Source organism: Ovis canadensis, chromosome 2 (genome assembly GCF_042477335.2).
Source record: "Ovis canadensis isolate MfBH-ARS-UI-01 breed Bighorn chromosome 2, ARS-UI_OviCan_v2, whole genome shotgun sequence".
NCBI lineage: Eukaryota > Metazoa > Chordata > Mammalia > Artiodactyla > Bovidae > Ovis > Ovis canadensis.
In genome coordinates, this window is record NC_091246.1 from 12,082,347 (window position 1) to 12,101,207 (window position 18,861).

Below are 18,861 nucleotides of genomic sequence, written 5' to 3' on the forward strand. Positions count from 1 at the left end.
ATAGAAATACTCTATAGCTTGATTATGGTGGTCATTACATAATTGTGTATGCCTGTCAACTTATATGGGCTTCTCTGGTGGCTCAGATGGCAAAAAATTTGCCTACAATGCAGGGGACCTGGGTTCAATCCCTGGATGAGGAAGATCTCCGGGAGAAGGGAATGACATCCACGCCAATATTCTTTCCTGGGAAATCCCATGGACAGAAGAGCCTGGCCATTATATAAATAGACTTGTACCCCTTAAATATGTAAATTTTATTATGAGTGAATTATACCTCAATATAAATGAAAGCATAATTTTATGTGACTGTTCACAGCAGCTTTTTTTTGGTAATGGTTAAAAACTGGAAACATCTTAATGACCAGCAAGTGATGAATGGCTACAAAATAAACAATAATGGGACAGCCATACAATGGAATACTTCAGAACAATGAAAAGGAGAGTTTATTGAAACATGCTACATCCAGATAAATTTGCTGGAATATTCAGTGCAGCACTTTCACAGCATCATCTTTTAGGATTTGAAATAGCTCAACTGGAATACCACCACCTCCATTAGCTTTGTTTGTAGTGATGCTTTCTTTGGCCCACTTGAATTTGCATTCCAGACTGTCGGCTCTAGGTGAGTAATCACACCATTGTGATTACCTGGGTCATGAAGATCTTTTTTGTACAGTTCTTCTGTGTATTCTTGCCACCTCTTCTTAATATCTTCTGCTTCTGTTAGGTCCATACCATTTCTGTCCTCTATCGAGCCCATCTTTGCATGGAATGTTCGCTTGGTATCTCTAATTTCCTTGAAGAGATCTCTAGTTTTTCCATTCTTTTATTTTCCTCTGTTTCTTTGCACCAGTCCCTGAGGAAGACTTTCTTATCTCTCCTTGCTATTCTTCGGAACTCTGCATTCAAATAGGTATATCTTTCCTTTTCTCCTTTACCTTTTGCTTCTCTTCTATTCACAGCTATTTGTAAGGCCTCCTCAGATAGCCATTTTGCCTTTTTGCATTTCTTTTTCTTGGGGATGGTCTTGATCCCTGCCCCCTGTAAAATGTCATGAACCTCCATCCATAGTTCTTCAGGCACTCTATTGGATTTAATGCCTTGAATCTATTTGTCACTTCCACTGTATAATCATAAGGATTTGATTTAGGTCATACCTGAATGGTCTAGTGGTCAGTTTTCATCCCAATCCCAAAGAAACACAATGTCAAAGAATGCTCACACTACCACACAATTGCACTCATCTTACATGCTAGTAAAGTAACGCTCAAAATTCTCCAAGCCAGGCTTCAACATTATGTAAACTGTGAACTTGCATTTGTTCAAGCTGGATTTAGAAAAGTCAGAGGAACCAGAGATCAAATTGCTAACATCTGCTGGATCATTGAACAAGCAAGAGAGTTCCAGGAAAAATCTACTTCTGTTTTATTGACTATGCCAAAGCCTTTGACTGTGTGGACCACAACAAACTCTGAAAAATTCTTCAAGAGCTGGGAATACCAGACCACCTGACCTGCCTCTTGAGAAATCTGTATGCAGGTCAGGAAGCAATAGTTAGAACTGGACATGGAACAACAGACTAGTTCCAAATAGGGAAAGGAGTACATCAAGACTGTATATTGTCACCCTGCTTATTTAACTTATACGCAGAGTACATCATGAGAAACGCTGGGCTGGAAGAAGCACAAGCTGGAATCAAGATTGCTGGGAGAAATATCAATAACCTCAGATATGCAGATGACATCACCCTTATGGCAGAAAGCGAAAAAGAACTAAAGAGCCTCTTGATGAAAGTGAAAGAAGGGAGTGAAAAAGTTGGCTTAAAGCTCAACTTTCAGAAAACTAAGATCATGGCATCTCGTCCCATCACCTCATGGCAAATAGATGGGGAAACAGTAGAAACAGTGACAGACTTTTATTTTCTTGGCCTCCAAAATCACTGCAAATGGTGACTGCAGCCATGAAATTAAAAGATGCTTGCTCTTTGGAAGAAAAGTTATGACCAACCTAGACAGCATATTAAAAAGCAGAGACATTACTTTGCCAACAAGGGTCCATCTAGTCAAGGCTATGGTTTTTCCAGTAGTCACGTATGGAGACTACATGAGAGAGTCATGTGAGAGTGGGACTATAAAGAAAGCTGAGCACCAAAGAATTGATGCTTTTGAACTGTGGTGTTGGAGAAGACTCTTGAGAGTCCCTTGGACTGCAGGAGATCCAACCAGTCCATCCTAAAGGAAGTCAGTCCTGAGTGTTCATTGGAAGGACTGATGCTGAAGCTGAAACTCCAATATTTTGGCCACCTGATGCGAAGAACTGACTCATTGGAAAAGACCCTGATGCTGGGAAAGACTGAAGGTGGGAGGAGAAGGGGACGACAGAGGATGAGATGGTTGGATGGCATCACCAACTCAATGGACATGAGTTTGAGTAAACTCTGGGAGTGGGTGATGGACAGGAAGGCCTGGTGTGCTGCAGTCCATGGAGTCGCAAGGAGTCAGACACGACTGAACAACTGAACTGAACTGAACTGAACATCTAGATAAAATCTCAAAGCGAAAGAAGTCAGACAAAAAAAAATACATAGTATATTCCATTTATATGAAATTGTAGAAAATACAAATTTATCTATAGTGCGTGTATGCTCAGTCGCTCAGTCATGTCCAGCTCTTTGTGATCCTCTGTCCATGGGACTCTCCAGTCAAGAATACCAACTGGGTTTTCATTTCCTCCTCCAGCAGTTATCTATAGTGACCAAAGCAAATCAGTGCTTGTCTGGAAGGAGAGAGGGCATACAGGAAGAGAGGTAGAAATTACCATGAGGGAACTTTTGGAGGTGACAGACATATTCATTATATTGATTGTGGCGATATTTTCATTGTGTACACATATGTCAAAAGTCATTGAATAGTACTCTTTAAATATGTGTAGCTTAGGGACTTCCCTGTTGGTCCATGCTTCCGATGCAGGGTGCCTGGGTCAGGGAACTAGATCCCACATGCTGCAACTAAAACCCAGTGCTGCCAAGATACATAAATAAATATTTTAAAAATGTTAGTGTATAGTTTATTCTTTATCAGTTAAATCTGGATAAAGCTTAAAATTTTATAACTCAATAAACCTAACTTTCTGAAAATAATAAATGTTGGAATAATTGAGTGAAAGGCAGAAAGACAGGCTAATGGGTAGGCTAAAAGATGGGAAGGCTTAAACAGTAGAAGAGTTGTAAGTGGTGACCAGGTCTACAGTGTGCCCATAGGAGTGGGTCACTGCAGTGGAATGAAGGGGAAGGTGAACAAGAAGACACATTCAAGGAAAGCAAAGGCCAAGTATGGACGGCTCCATCAATGGATATTGACATCCAAGATGCTCCAGGACTTAGAATGGAGAGGAACACCTCACCTAGGTAGAACACTGGTCCACAGGCAGCAGTGAGGAACCAGGAGGATGCTGACTGTACCACCTGACCAGTGGGATGTGAGGTGTAAGAGATTTAGCACTTTATATGGAAGAGGGTTGCATGAAGAAAGCCATTATCAGACAAGGTAGGAAGTAGAAAAGGGTTCTGTGACACTGAAATTGGAGGGGTTTTCAAGGTTCCAGAGGGCTCAGTGGAGGGTTTGGGGGTAACAGAGGTTGGGTCAGCCTCAGAGAATGACAGAAGCACGGAGTTTGTAGTTCAAGAACAGAAAGATTCTCTGCATTTCCTCAGTTCAGTTCAGTTCAGTTGCTCAGTCGTGTCCGACACTTTGCGACCCCATGAATCGCAGTACGCCAGGCCTCCCTGTCCATCACCAACTCCCGGAGTTCACTCAGACTCACGTCCATCAAGTCAGTGATGCCATCCAGCCATCTCATCCTCTGTCGTCCCCTTCTCCTCCTGCCCCCAATCCCTCCCAGCATCAAAGTCTTCTCCAATGAGTCAACTTTCTTTTTGGCATGAGGTGGCCAAAGTAATGGAGTTTCAGCTTTAGCATCATTCCTTCCAAAGAAATCCCAGGGCTGATCTTCAGAATGGACTGGTTGGATCTCCTTGCAGTCCAAGGGACTCTCAGGAGTCTTCTCCAACACCACAGTTCAAAAGCATCAATTCTTCAGTGCTCAGCCTTCTTCACAGTCCAACTCTCACATCCATACATGACCACAGGAAAAACCATAGTCTTGACAAGACGGACCTTAGTCGGCAAAGTAATGTCTCTGCTTTTGAATATGCTATCTAGGTTGGTCATAACTTTTCTTCCAAGGAGTAAGCGTCTTTTAATTTCATGGCTGCAGTCACCCTCTGTAGTGATTTTGGAGACCCAAAAGATAAAGTCTGACACTGTTTCCACTGTTTCCCCATCTATTTCCCATGAAGTGATAGGACCAGATGCCATGATCTTTGTTTTCTGAAAGTTGAGCTTTAAGCCAAAATTTTCACTCTCCTCTTTTACTTTCATCAAGAGGCTTTTGAGTTCCTCTTCACTTTCTGCCATAAGGGTGGTGTCATCTGCATATCTGAGGTTATTGAGATTTCTCCCGGCAATCTTAATTCCAGCTTGTGTTTCTTCCAGTCCAGCATTTCTCATGATGTACTCTGCATAGAAGTTAAATAAGCAGGGTGACAATATACAGCCTTGACACACTCCTTTTCCTATTTGGAACCAGTTTGTTCCATGTCCAGTTCTGACTATTGCTTCCTGGCCTGCATACAGATTTCTCAAGAGGCAGGTCAGGTGGTCTGGTATTCCCATCTCTTTCAGGATTTTCCACAGTTGATTGCGATCCACACAGTCAAAGGCTTTGGCATAGTCAATACAGCAGAAATAGATGTTTTTCTGGAACTCTCTTGCTTTTTCCATGATCCAGCAGATGTTGGCAATTTGATCTCTGGTTCCTCTGCCTTTTCTAAAACCAGCTTGAACATCAGGAAGTTCACGGTTCACATATTGCTGAAGCCTGGCTTGGAGAATTTTGAGCATTACTTTACTAGCATGTGAGATGAGTGCAACTGTGCGGTAGTTTGAGCATTCTTTGGCATTGCCTTTCTTTGGGATTGGAATGAAAACTGGCCTTTTCCAGTCCTGTGGCCACTGCTGAGTTTTCCAAATTTGCTGGCATATTGAGTGCAGCACTTTCACAGCATCATCTTTCAGGATTTGAAATAGCTCAACTGGAATTCCATCACCTCCACTAGCTTTGTTCGTAGTGATGCTTTCTAAGGCCCACTTGACTTCACATTCCAGGATGTCTGGCTCTAGATGAGTGATCACACCATCGTGATTATCTGCGTCGTGAAGATCCTTTTTGTACAGTTCTTCTGTGTATTCTTGCCATGTCTTCTTAATATCTTCTGCTTCTGTTAGGTCCATACCATTTCTGTCCTTTATCGAGCCCATCTTTGCATGAAATGTTCCCTTGATAACTCTAATTTCTTGAAGAGATTTCTAGTCTTTCCCATTCTATTCTTTTCCTCTATTTCTTTGCACTGATCACTGAAGAAGGCTTTCTTATCTCTTCTTGCTATTCTTTGAAACTCTGCATTCAGATGCTTATATCTTTCCTTTTCTCCTTGGCTTTTCACTTCTCTTCTTTTCACAGCTATTTGTAAGGCTTCTCCAGACAGCCATTTTGCTTTTTTGCATTTCTTTTCCATGGGGATGGTCTTGATCCCTGTCTCCTGTACAACGTCACGAACCTCATTCCATAGTTCACCAGGCACTCTATCTATCAGATCTAGGCCCTTAAATCTATTTCTCACTTCCACTGTATAATTGTAAGGGATTTGATTGAGGTCATACCTGAATGGTCTAGCGGTTTTCCCTGTTTTCTTCAATTTCAGTCTGAATTTGGTAATAAGGAGTTCATGATCTAAGCCACAGTCAGCTCCTGGTCTTGTTTTTGTTGGCTGTATAGAGCTTCTCCATCTTTTGCTGCAGAGAATATAATCAATCTGATTTCGGTGTTGACCATCTGGCGATGTCCATGTGTAGAGTCTTCTCTCATGTTGTTGGAAGAGGGTGTTTGCTATGACCAGTGCATTTTCTTGGCAGAACTCTATTAGTCTTTGCCTTGCTTCATTCCGTATTCCAAGTCCAAATTTTTCTGTTACTCCAGGTGTTTCTTGACTTCCTACTTTTGCATTCTAGTCCCCGAGAATGAACAGGACATCTTTTTTGGGTGTTAGTTCTAAAAGGTCTTGTAGGTCTTCATAAAACCGTTCAACTTCAGCTTCTTAAGCATTACTGGTTGGGGCATAGACTTGGATCACTGTGATATTGAATGGTTTGCCTTGGAAACAAACAGAGATCATTCTGTTGTTTTTGAGATTGCATCCAAGTACTGCATTTCGGACTCTTTTGTTGACCATGATGGCTACTCCATTTCTTCTAAGGGATTCTTGCCCTCAGTAGTAGATATAATCCTAGCCTGGGGTAAATTTAATGGTGTCAACAGCTATTCTTCTTCTGTCTGATAGTGTGTATAGCACTGTTTGCCTATGAATCGTCCTTGCCTCATAGATCCAGTTCCAAAGGTGAATCTGGGCAGAGTCACAGTATATTTCTCTGGGTGGGGCTTAGAATTAAATGTTCTTTGAGCCCCTGAATACAAAACTGGACTCCTATGAAACATGCTAGGCACTCATGACCCAGGAATCAGTTCTCATCCTTGGAGCTGGCTGCTTGCTAGACACTGGATGCCAGTTTTGCTCCAAAGACCCCACTGGCTGGCCTCTGATGCTCTTGGGGACAAGAAACAAGGACAGGCTGCAATGTGGCCAGATGATTTTCTGAATGTGTTGACCTTACCTAGTTACAGTGGATGTAACTAGGAAAGGTTACTGGTTTAGGAATGTTCACCTTTGCATTGACCTCAGCTGCCTGTTCCTGTTTGCTTTACAACTTGGATTTCTCGTTAATGACAATCTTTGTTCTTCCATATAACCTCTCCTATATTTAAGGCACTTATAGTACTTTTTGAAAGTAAGTAGATAGGAAGGGCGGAGAAGGCAATGGCAACCCACTCCAGTACTCTTGCCTGGAAAATCCCATGGACGGAGGAGCCTGGTGGGCTGCAGCCCATGGGGTCGCAAAGAGTTGGACATGACTGAGAGACTTCACTTTCACTTTTCACTTTCATGGATTGGAGAAGGAAATGGCAACCCACTCCAGTGTTCTTGCCTGGAGAATCCCAGGGACGGGGGAGCCTGGTGGGCTGCCGTCTATGGGGTCACACAGAGTCGGACATGACTGAAGTGACTTAGCAGCAGCAGCAGCAGATGGGAAGGGAGTGATAATCAATAATGTTTACTTAAGACAGCTCACATATTCAAAACCTAGCCTCTTAGCTTTTTTCTCATCTCCATACCAATTCCTCTACCTTGATTTGTCGTTGTTCAGTCCCTCAGTTGTGTTCAACTCTTTGTGATCCCATGGACTGCAGCATACTAGGCTTCCCTGGCCTTCAGCATCTCTGGGAGCTTGCTCAAACTCGCATCCATTGAGTTGGTGATACCATCCAACCATCTCGTCCTCTGTTGTCCTCCTTTCTCCTACCTTCCATCTTTCCCAGCATCAGGGTCTTTTCCAATGAGTCAGCTCTTCACATCACGTGGCCCAAGAATTAGGCAAGAATACTGGAGTGGGTAGCGGTTCCCTTCTTCAGGGGATCTTCCCAACCTAGGGATCAAACCCAGGTTTCCCGCATTGCAGGCAGATTCTTTACCGTCTGAGCCACCAGGAAAGCCCCTACTTTGGTTAGTGATATTAGCTACTCTGTCACTTCCTGGAAACTTTCCTAAACTGGAAAATTCAGGATTCGTCTTCCTGTTCTTGAATCTATCGTGAATTGTCTCTTGAATTTGAAGCTCAGCTTTCCATTTCTACTATTTTTCATCTGGAATACTGCAGTACCTGCCAAAATAGTTGCTTCCCTGTCTCCTTTCCTTCAATTTATTTCCATTTATTAAACATCTGAGTATACAAATGAATTGATATGTTATGAGTTTAATGTAACAGGACATTAACAATCAAGTAAATCACAATGGGTTATTTAATTCTGATTGTCTCATAAAGACAGAATAGAAGTTTCTCTGAGATTCAAACTTTTTTTTGGTACCAAATTATAGGAAAAGCTATTCCTTGGGTGAAGGACACTGGAAAACATAACAGTCAATTTCTTCAAACGGATTTTCTTTTTAGAAAAGAAAAAAAAAAGTTAATAATGAAGCAAAGTAGCTCTGGAAGCCTAAATAAAAGCCTAAAGCAAAGTCTTACTTTTGAAGGCTAGTGGATTTAGCTCAGCTGAAGGAAATGAGGCATTTTGGAAGGTAGAAAAACATTGAACAGTACCTCCAAAATTGTGAGAAGGTATTTCCAACTTAGAATTCTATTGCAGTCATTCTGGTTGTTAAAGTGTAGATACAGATGTTTTCAGACATGCAGGTCTACACTGTTCACTCGCCAGACTCTTTTTTCTCAGAACTCTCCTAGATGAGAGGCAAACTATGAGCCAGGCTGCTGTCTTTGTAAATAAAGCTTTATTGGAACGCAGCCAGGTTCCATTGTTTACAGCTACTCTCAGTGTTATAATGGCAGAGTAACTCAGAAGCTGTATGATCCACAAAACCTATTTACTAGCTAGTTCTTTGCAGAAAAAGTTTGCCAATAAGGTGTGCTGTATCTCAAATATAAATAAATCTCTGATAATGAGAGTAACAGTTGTGATCTTTTTCAAAATAAAGTGAAGTTAGAATGCAAAAGATGAAAGAGAGGACTTCTTTTTACCAAAAGATGTCTTTAAAATAAGTAGACTAAAGCAAGGCACAGACAGGAAGTGACAGATTAAAGCTTTTTTTGTGGGGGGGTGGGCACACCATACAGCTTGCAGGATCTTAGTTTAACCCCATCACCCCATCCCCTCCCTGAAATGGAAGTCCTAGGCCTAACGACTGGGCTGCCAGGAAATTCCCAAATAGAGCTATTTTAGGGAGAATGAATATTTGCTCTTCAGACTAGTGGGATGTGGTTATTACTGTTTGTTTTATTGCTCAATTTTCCCATTCCCTATCACAGGGTGGGTCAGTGATCTAAACTAAATCAATCAACTCTCTCATCCCAAGCTTTTAAACTTGACACTGTCAAAGAAATGAAACTTTGCTTTGGGTTTGAACCAACTGAGGTGATTTTAATTTCTACAGCTATAAGAAAAGGGAATTCAGAATACGCTTGGGCTGATAAAAAGAAGCCACAGAGTATATTCAGTGCCTCAGAGATTTGTGAATTCATTTGTGATGTGAATAAGAAAATTCAACTGCTTAAGACAGGAGTCTCTTACTAGGTATTAAAGAAACTATATCATAATAACAAGAAACAGAACCGACATATGTTGGAAATTTAAACATGATCTTGGTCCATTTAAGAGTTAATCTCTTATTCATTGTGCTCCTCTAGTCATCAGAATGTAAATTTTTCTAATCGTCTCTTCTGTTATTGAGTATTAGACCAACAGAGTACCTTGGGTTTTCTGTTGTTATTGTTGTTTTGACTGCACCTTGTGACAGGGGAGATGTTAGTACCCTGACTAGGGAATGAACCTGTGCCCCCTGCAGTGGGTGCATGGAGACTTAACCACTGGACTACCAGGGAATTCAACGGAGTACTTTGGATTCCAAGAGAATTTATGTCAACAATACATAAGTCTCACCTATCATCATTTCAACCTATGGTCTGTTTTAATTTCAACGAAGGTTGAATCAAAGTTTGGGATTTATGATTCTTATTCTGCAACATCTGGAAGTGAAAGGCTGTGTTGTTGCTGAATCATTTGGGGGCAGTTCCTTGAGGGATGATCTTCAAGTTTCTGTTATGGAGATCCTGAGAACCGCCCAGTTTCTATCCTTCATGATGTGTAGTTTTTCTTTGTTTCTGTAAACTACGTCAGTGCTGTGTGTGCTGTGTTTAGTCACTCAGTTGTGTCCGACTCTTTGCTGCCCCATGGACTGTACCCCACCAGTCTCCTCTGTCCATGGGATTTTCCAGGCAAGAATACTGGAGCAGGTTGACATGTACTCCTCCAGCGGACCTTCCCGGCCCAGAGATCAAACCATTTCTTTTCATCTGCATTGGCAGGTGAGTTCTTTACCACTAGCGCCATCTAGGAAGCCCAGACTACTCTGGTACTCTTCTTCACATACTGTTATACATTCATGAACTTTTTTCTGTACCAGGAACCAGACAAACCGCAACTGACACTGCTGCTGCTGTTAAGTCGCTTCAGTCGTGTCCGACTCTGTGTGACCCCATAGACGGCCTCCTACCAGGCTCCCCCGTCTGTGGGATTCTCCAGGCAAGAACACTGGAGTGGGTTGCCATTTCCTTCTCCAATGCATGAAAGTGAAAAGTGAAAGTGAAGTCGCTCAGTTGTGTTTGACTCTTAGCGAACCCACGGACTGTAGCCTACCAGGCTCCTCCGTCCATGGGATTTTCCAGGCAAGAGTACTGGAGTGGGGTGCCATTGCCTTCTCTGATACTATTTAGTGACAATTTGTAGATAGTGAATAAAAGTGTAAGAGAAGATAGGATTATAGGCTACTCCCAGGTCTCTGGTTTGATCAACTGGATGCTGGATCCACACAGTCTCAGGGACACCAGAAGAAGGTTTGAGAAAGGAGATGAAAATTCACCTTTTAATACTGACAAACATGTGGGACATCTAGGTAGAGATGACTTAACTGGAGAAGGAAATCAAGGCTATTTAGTAATTGAAGATGAGGGAGTAGGGATTGCAAAGAAGAACAGGTGGAGTGAGAAGAGGTCTGTGTTTAAAATCCAAAGAAATGATGATTTTGAGAGGGTGGCAGAGAAAGAAGACAACGAAGGTAACTGATAAGTAGAAAAGAATCAGGAGAAAGTGGTGAAGGAAAATCAACAGAGGAGAGTTTTGAAAGGGATGATGGAGTCAATAGTACTTACTGAGGTTGGAATGAAAAGTAACCACTGGAGTTTGCAGTTGGCTGGTCTTCAAGAGATCAGTTTCAGGAAAGTCCAAGTGGTTGAGGAAAGAATAAGGTGCAGCCCGGATATGAGAATGGAAAGAAAAGTATTGGGGTAGGTTATTTTTTTAAGGAGAGACTTGGAGACAGACTAGGATAAGAAGGAAGAACACTGAAGATGCATCGTTCTGGAACAAGGGTCCTCTGGGAGAACATGATTTTCTTAGGATATAGAAACATGGATAGTTTTAAGAGACTCAATCTCTAGATGATATATATTCTTCCTTCAAATTGCTTTGCCTAAGCATGCCTCTAAAATCAAGGTTTCTATTTCACAACAGCCCTTCTCTCACATTACAAAAGCAAGACATGCCTCTTAGCCATCTCCCAGCTAACTAGGGTTGTTTGCATTTAGAGGGGAACAGTTCCACTACTGTCATCAAAGGGATAATTGGATATATCAAATCAGGTAATAAGGAAGTGAATGAAGGCAACTGGGTACCTTTTTAATTTCCTGTCAAAAGCTCCTGTTTCTTTCACTGAGATACACTGTCAATAATATTTTACTTTTTATGTTTAATAACTCAAAAGTTGTAACATTAAAAAATATGTTAATCAGTAATAGTTGAAGCCTTAAAAATGCTTGTAATGTATTCATGTTGTTTTCATAAATTGTGTACTATTAATTACGATTACTTGCGATGGCACACCACTCCAGGACTCTTCCCTGGAAAATCCCACGGATGGAGGAGCCTGGTGGGCCGCAGTCCATGGGGTCGCTAAGAGTCGGACATGACTGAGCGACTTCACTTCACTTTTCACTTTCATGCATTGGAGAAGGAAATGGCAACCCACTCCAGTGTTCTTGCCTGGAGAATCTCAGGGACGGGGGAGCCTGGTGGGCTGCCATCTATGGGGTCGCACAGAGTCGGACAGGACTGAGGTGACTTAGCAGCAGCAGCAGCAGCAGCAGCAGCAGGTCATAATACTTGTTTTTAAAAAACATAGAAAAATCTTTAAATGTTCAAATTTATATACATATTTTTGTTGCAGAAAAGGATGACAAAGTAAAACAATAAGATTTTTAAGATTAAAACTATATTGCATTAGTACAAATTATAAATTGCTTCCAGTGCAGGAGATTTGGGTTCAGTCTTGGTCAGGGATCTAAGATCCCATATGCCATGAGGCCAAAAAAATTGCTAAGAATAACAAAGTTATTCATGAGTACAGTGAGCTTTTGAAGTAAATAAAGTACAAGTTCCATAAGGAAATGCAATTATGTAAAATTTTCTTATTACTAGGAATATATTCATATATTTTTTTAAACAGATGATGGTGAACATCAAATCAATATCTTATTTAGAAAAAGATCTTGTTTAGAATCTATATTTTTTTAAGTGATAGAAGAGTACTCTTGCCTGGAGAATCCCATGGACGGAGGAGCCTGGTAGGCTGCAGTGGATTGAGTGCTTCGCTTTCACTTTTCACTTTCATGCACTGGAGAAGGAAATGGCAACCCACACCAGTGCTGTTGCCTGGAGAATCCCAGGGATGGGGGAGCCTGGTGGGCTGCCGTCTATGGGGTCGCACAGAGTCGGACATGACTGAAGCAACTTAGCAGCAGCAGAGCTTTTATTTTAAAATGCAATTATTTACAATAGAATCCATTGTTAAAATTCTTTCTTTTCAGTTCTTTAAGTTATGAGAGGAAGTTTTAGATGCTAATCGAAAAATATGTAAATGGGTTACACTGTTTTCCAAAATTTTAGGGGGAGTGGGGGAATGTGAACAGAACACTATGAAGTCACTCTTTTAAGGAAATAAGAGGAGATAGAATCATCTGGTATAGGGATAAATCCTATCCCTAAGAAAATAGGTTGCCTCATTCTCTAGAATGCAAGGTATGGTATTCTCTTGGACCAGGTAAAGTTTTTGCCTTTTCCCAGTGATATCTGGGAGGGAAAAATAAAGTGAATGGTTAGGGCTTGCCCAAGGTTGGGATTGATTGTCATCTTTTGTAAGATAGAAATCAAGGAAAGAAAGACTTGAAGGTTCTAATAAGAACTCATTGCCATAAGCAGAAAGTGGTGGAAACGTCTGAGGTGAGAATGAGGATCTAAAACATACACTATGTCCCTAAAAATAAAGGCTTAAACTAATTAGGATTTTCTCTTTCTCATTCAATAACAAAATTGGAATCAGGCTGACTGTAGGTTGTATGGCAGCTCCCACAGTATTCAGGGACCTGGCCTCCTATGGTTCGGCTCAGTGGCCTTCAATGGTAGGTACGTCATGTTCACAACGTGGTGGCTGGAGCTCCATCCGTGTCTAAATTAATTGAAAAGGCAGGAATTAACAGAAAGGACAGGAAGCAAAAATGACATATCTGTTGATTCAGACCTTTCTAAACAAATTATGGCTACTGCATTAGTTTCTAGACGAATTTGCTGCCGTTGCTAAGTAGCTTCAGTTGTGTCCAACTCTGTGGGACCCCATAGACGGCAGCCCACCAGGCTCCCCCGTCCCTGGGATTCTCCAGGCAAGAACATTGGAGTGGGTTGCCATTTCCTTCTCCAGTGCATGACAGTGAAAAGTGAAAGTGAAGTTGCTCAGTCGTGTCCGACCCTCAGTGACCCCATGGACCACAGCTTTCCAGGCTCCTCCGTCCATGGGATTTTCCAGGCAAGAGTACTGGAGTGCCGTGCCATTGTCTTCTCCGTTTAGATGCATTTAGCCATTCCACAATTGGAATTGCTTCAAAAATTTCTTTCCCACAATTTTCTATGTTCTTTCCACCTAGTCTTCTACTAAAGAAGTTTGAGGCTTCTGTATTTTCAAATTCATCTTTTTTGTGTTTTTTTTCCTCCTCTTAATCCTTCTGAAAGACATATTTTTAGCATTCCTCTATCTCTTAATTTGCTACTTCTCTAGTTTGCTGTGTCAAGCCTACTGTTCTCTTGGTTATTAAATTAAAAATAAAATTTTCAATTGACTAAAAAAATGTACTCCAAATCTATAGGAATTAGTAAAACAGAGGAAAGATTCTATATGCTGGTTAGAGATCGATGTTTCTGAGCTTGAGTTTTAGAAAGTAGAATGTTTTGAATCATGACATGGTTTTTTGTGCAGTGAAATATGTCTTCAATCAATAACTGGCTGAAAAGAGCAAAGATGAAGATCATTAATGTTGGGCCTCTGTTGGCAGATTGGATCCAGTCCCTGACTTTTTCAGCAACTGAAATGAATTCCAGATGAGTCTTATTTATTTACACAGAATTTTGGTTTGTCTGGGACTTTGGGAATGGATAACTGAACCTTTTAGGGTAGTTGGATTTTCTAGATAGTTTAGAATTAAATCTTTAAGGCGCTAAAATTGCTTACTTATTATAATCACTTTAGATGAAATTGCTTTGTAAGCTATTCTAATTCCTTGATTTTTGATGCATGAAACTAGACACCATTTCATCTTTTTTTTTTTGGCCATGCCATGAAGCTTGTGAGATCTTAGTTTCCTGACCAGAGATTGAATCTAAGCCCTCAGCAGTGAAAGCACGGAGTCCTAACCACTGGCGTGTGAGGGCAAGGTCATTTCAATTGTGTCGGCTCTTTGCGACTCTATGGACCATAGCCCGCTGGGTTTCTCTGTCCATGGGATTCTCCAAGCATGAATACTTAAGTGGGTTGCCATGTGGTCTGTCCTCTAGGGGATCTTCCCAACCCAGGGAATGAACCTGTGTCTTTTCTGTCTCCTGCATTGGTAGGAAGATTCTTTACCACTAGCACCATCTGGGAAGCTCCCCTAACCACTGGATCACCAGGGAATTCCTTATTTCACTATTTCTTGATGTCAGGATTAGCACCACGAGCATCACTTATTCAAGTGAAATGATTTCAGGCTTATGGGATGGGTAGTGCTTTTGGTACTTTATAAATAACCCCAGTATGCTTTGCTTTTCAAGTTCTTACAGCTTCTTTTCATAGTTTTCCTGTATCTTCCCTTGTTTTTAGGGTGTACGTTAGAACTTTTGTCATATCCATGTACCTGCCCAGAAGAGCGCCCCCTAATATTCTGCTTCTAATCTACTTTGACTGACTATGGAAGCAAGATTGTTTCTGCTTACTGTATCATAACTGTGCATACATTTAGTGTGAGTAGGACCTAGCAGAGGGGAGAATGACTTCTAAGGTATAAAAGACATATATTTTTAGTTCTTGGATTTAGTGATGTATTATTATTTTTTTAGTGGCCTTTTCCTGGCCCCGTTCTTAATCTCCCCGAATTATTTATCTGGTTTTTAAAGTATAGTTGATGTGTAATATTATGTTAGTTTCAAGTGCTAGCTAGTTAATTAAGTTGCTTAGTTGTGTCTGACTCTTTGCGACCCCGTGGACTGTAGCCCACCAGGCTCCTCCGTCCATGAGATTCTCCAGGCAAGAATACTGCAGTGGGTTGCCATTGCCTTCTCCAGGGGATCTTCCCGACCCAGGGATCAAACCCAGGTCTCTTGCATTGCAGGCGGACGCTTTAACCTCTGAGCCACCAAGTGTACTACATAGTGATTTGACATGTGCATACATTACGAAGTAAATGATCACCGAAATAGGTCTAGTAACTATCTGTCCTAATGCAAAATTATTATATTATTGACCATATTCCCTGTGCTGTATATTATATCCCTGTGCTGATTTATTTTATAACTGGAGGTTTGTACCTCTTAATCCCTGCCACCCATTTTACTGTCTGTTCTCTCCCCCTCTGGCATTACCTGCTTGTTCTATCTAGGAGTCAGCTTTCATTTTTTGTTTTGCCTTTTAGATGACACACGTAAGTGAAGTCATACAGCATTTGTCTTTCTCTGTCTTATTTCACTTAGCCTAATAGTTCAGTTCAGTCACTCAGTTGTGTCTGACTCTTTGTGACCCCTGGACTGCAGTGCACCAGGCTTCCCTGTCCATCACCAACTGCTGGAGCTTGCTCAACTCATGTCCATCCAGTTGGTGATGCCATTTAACCATCTCTTCCTCTCTTGTCCTCTTCTCCTCTGGCCTTCAATCTTTCCCAGCGTCACGGTCTTTGCCAATGAGTCAGTTCTTTGCATCAGGTGGCTAAAGTATTGCAGTTTCAGCTTCAGCATCAGTCCTTCCAATGAATATTCAGGACTGATCTCCTTTAGGATGGACTGGTTGGATCTCCTTCAGTCCAAGGGATTCTCGAGTCTTCTCCAACATCACAGTTCAAAAGCATCAATTCTTCAGCACTCAGCTTTCTTTATAGTCTCTCACATCCATATAGGACTACTGGAAAAACCATAGCTTTGACTAGATGGACCTTTAGCATAAAGCCACCTATATTCATCCATGTTGTTGCCAATGGCAAAAAATTTTTAATGGCTGAATACTATTCCTATATATCTATATCCATTTCTTTACACATTCATCTATTGATGGACACTTAGGTTGCTTCCATATCTTGGCTATTGTAAATAATGCTTCTATGAACATTGGGGTGCATGTATCTTTTTGAATTAGTATTTTTGTTTTTTTCAGGTAAATACCCAGAAGTGAAGTTGCTGGATTGTATGGTAGTTCTATTTTCCAAAAAAAATTTTTTTTTGGCTGCACTGTGCCACTTGTAGGATTTTAATTCTGTGACCAGGGATTGAACCCTAGCAGTGACAACATGGAGTGCTAACCACTGGACATTTTTTGAGGACCCTCCACGCTATTTTCCATAGTGGCTGCAACCAATTTCTATTCCCACCAACAGTCCATGAGGGTCTTTCTTGTTTGTTTTTTAAAATTGAAGTAAATTCTAGATAGGAAGCATCCCAAGGCTACTATTCAAAACCAAAATCCCTAGTAAGATGATGATACTATTTAGTGGGGAAAATGTACTATTAATAGTTTGAAGGGAGAAGCAACTATTAAAAAAAAAAAGCTTAGAAGTAGCATTATAAACTGCTATAAAGTACTGTATATGATGAAATGGTAAAGCCATCCCCCCCCTAACAATTCCAAGTCTACATACAGAAATATGTGACTTCATAAATATATAGGAATGCTTTACAGTAGCAGTTTTGCAGAAACCTAAATGCTCAATGGGCTTCCCTGGTGGCTCAGAGATTACAGCGTCCGCCTGCAATGCAAGAGACCTGGGTTCAATCCCTGGGTCGGGAAGATCCCCTGGAGAAGGAAATGGCAACCCACTCCAGTATTCTTGCCTGGAGAATCCCATGGACGGAGGAGCCTGGTGGGCTACAGTCCACGGGGTCGCAAAGAGTCGGACACGACTGAGCGACTTCACTTTCAAATGCTCAATAGGGGAATCGTTAAATTTTGTCATGTACGTATCATGAAGGTTTTCTTTTTTTTGCAAGTCTTTGTAAAGAAGACTATCATGCAGTCATTTAAAAGAATAAGGTAGTTCTCCACATACAGGTCAGAGTGGTTAAGAATGCAAATTCTAGAGCCATGCTATTTGCGTTCAAATTCCTCCTTAACCACTTACTAGTTTCTGGCACTTTAGAGTTGTTCCTCAATCACCCTATCTCATAAAAATTCCTACTTCATAAGATCTGTAAGGATTAAACAAATTCATCCAAGTAAAGCACTTTAAGTAGTGTCTGGCACAATTAGTATTAGCTATTATTACTGATAAAGAAGGATACCTGTGATATATTGTTTGAAAGGTAAAGTTACAGAACACACATTGTAGGATTCCATTTTTGTGAGAATGAACATACCTATATGTGATTTGCACACATGTGGGAATCTGGAATTTCTACATAGGAGGAATTTGTAAGTTGCTAACTGGCTTTGTTTGGAAGTCAAAATTACAAACGACTCTTTTTTGAACTTAGATTCTATACTTTGGAGGTCACAGAGTTAGATACACTGAAGTGATTGAGCACACACAACACACACATGTACTTTGGAGGAGGGGTAGCTTTAAAAGGATCTATTGGAGGTTTTGGGAAATGAAAATTTCCCCATACTAGTCCTTGGTAGTCATGCTATCTATACATTCATAGAAATGATCAGGAAAGGTTGTATACACCAAGCTGTTAACAGGAATCCTCTCCAGTAGGTAAGACGAGGGGATGGCGAGCAGGGAGGTGGGCGACAAACTACTTTATATTTCCGGTATTGTGTTATTTGCAAATAGTTCGTCGACTTTCGTGTCACCATCAAACAAAAGAAGCAAAACGTCCTCAAAAAAAGGGACTGATTAACTTAACATACTATGAAGTCATCAACAAAAACAGTGGTGGTGGTGGAGAGCTTTTTGAGATAACGCGGCACAATATTTACGGGGGGAAAACAGTGATACAGAATTTTTATCATGAATCTGAACCCCCTCCCCACTTATTTACTTTGGGGGCTTTATACATGTGTACACAGAGACAAGGCCTTGGAGGATGTACATTCAAGTGCACCCGTTAAACTGCAGTTTTCTCTGGGGAGTGAGATGGTGGGAGGGCGCAAGGGCTTTCACTTTCAACTTTAAATTCTGAATATTTGAAAATTTTGCAAAGATCGTGTATAATTTCTATAGTAAAAGCAATAAAGGACACAAACGTCTTTACTGTTGTGTAAGTATCTTGTACTTGCACAAGTTACATCTGGAATGGTACGTATTCATTTTTCAAGAGATTAGGTTTTTATAGATTTCTTTTAGAGATAAACACAATTTCAACTCACTTAGGATCTTAATTTCTTCTTAAACACACACAAAATGTACCTGATCTTGTACCTAATTTGTTATGCCAGTACTATCACTTGAAGTAAAGCAATTATGCAAACGCCTTAACTAAGTGACGTCACGGGCAAACAAGGCGTAAAGTTTAAATCACTATATTCAAACTCAATCACTCGGGTTACCA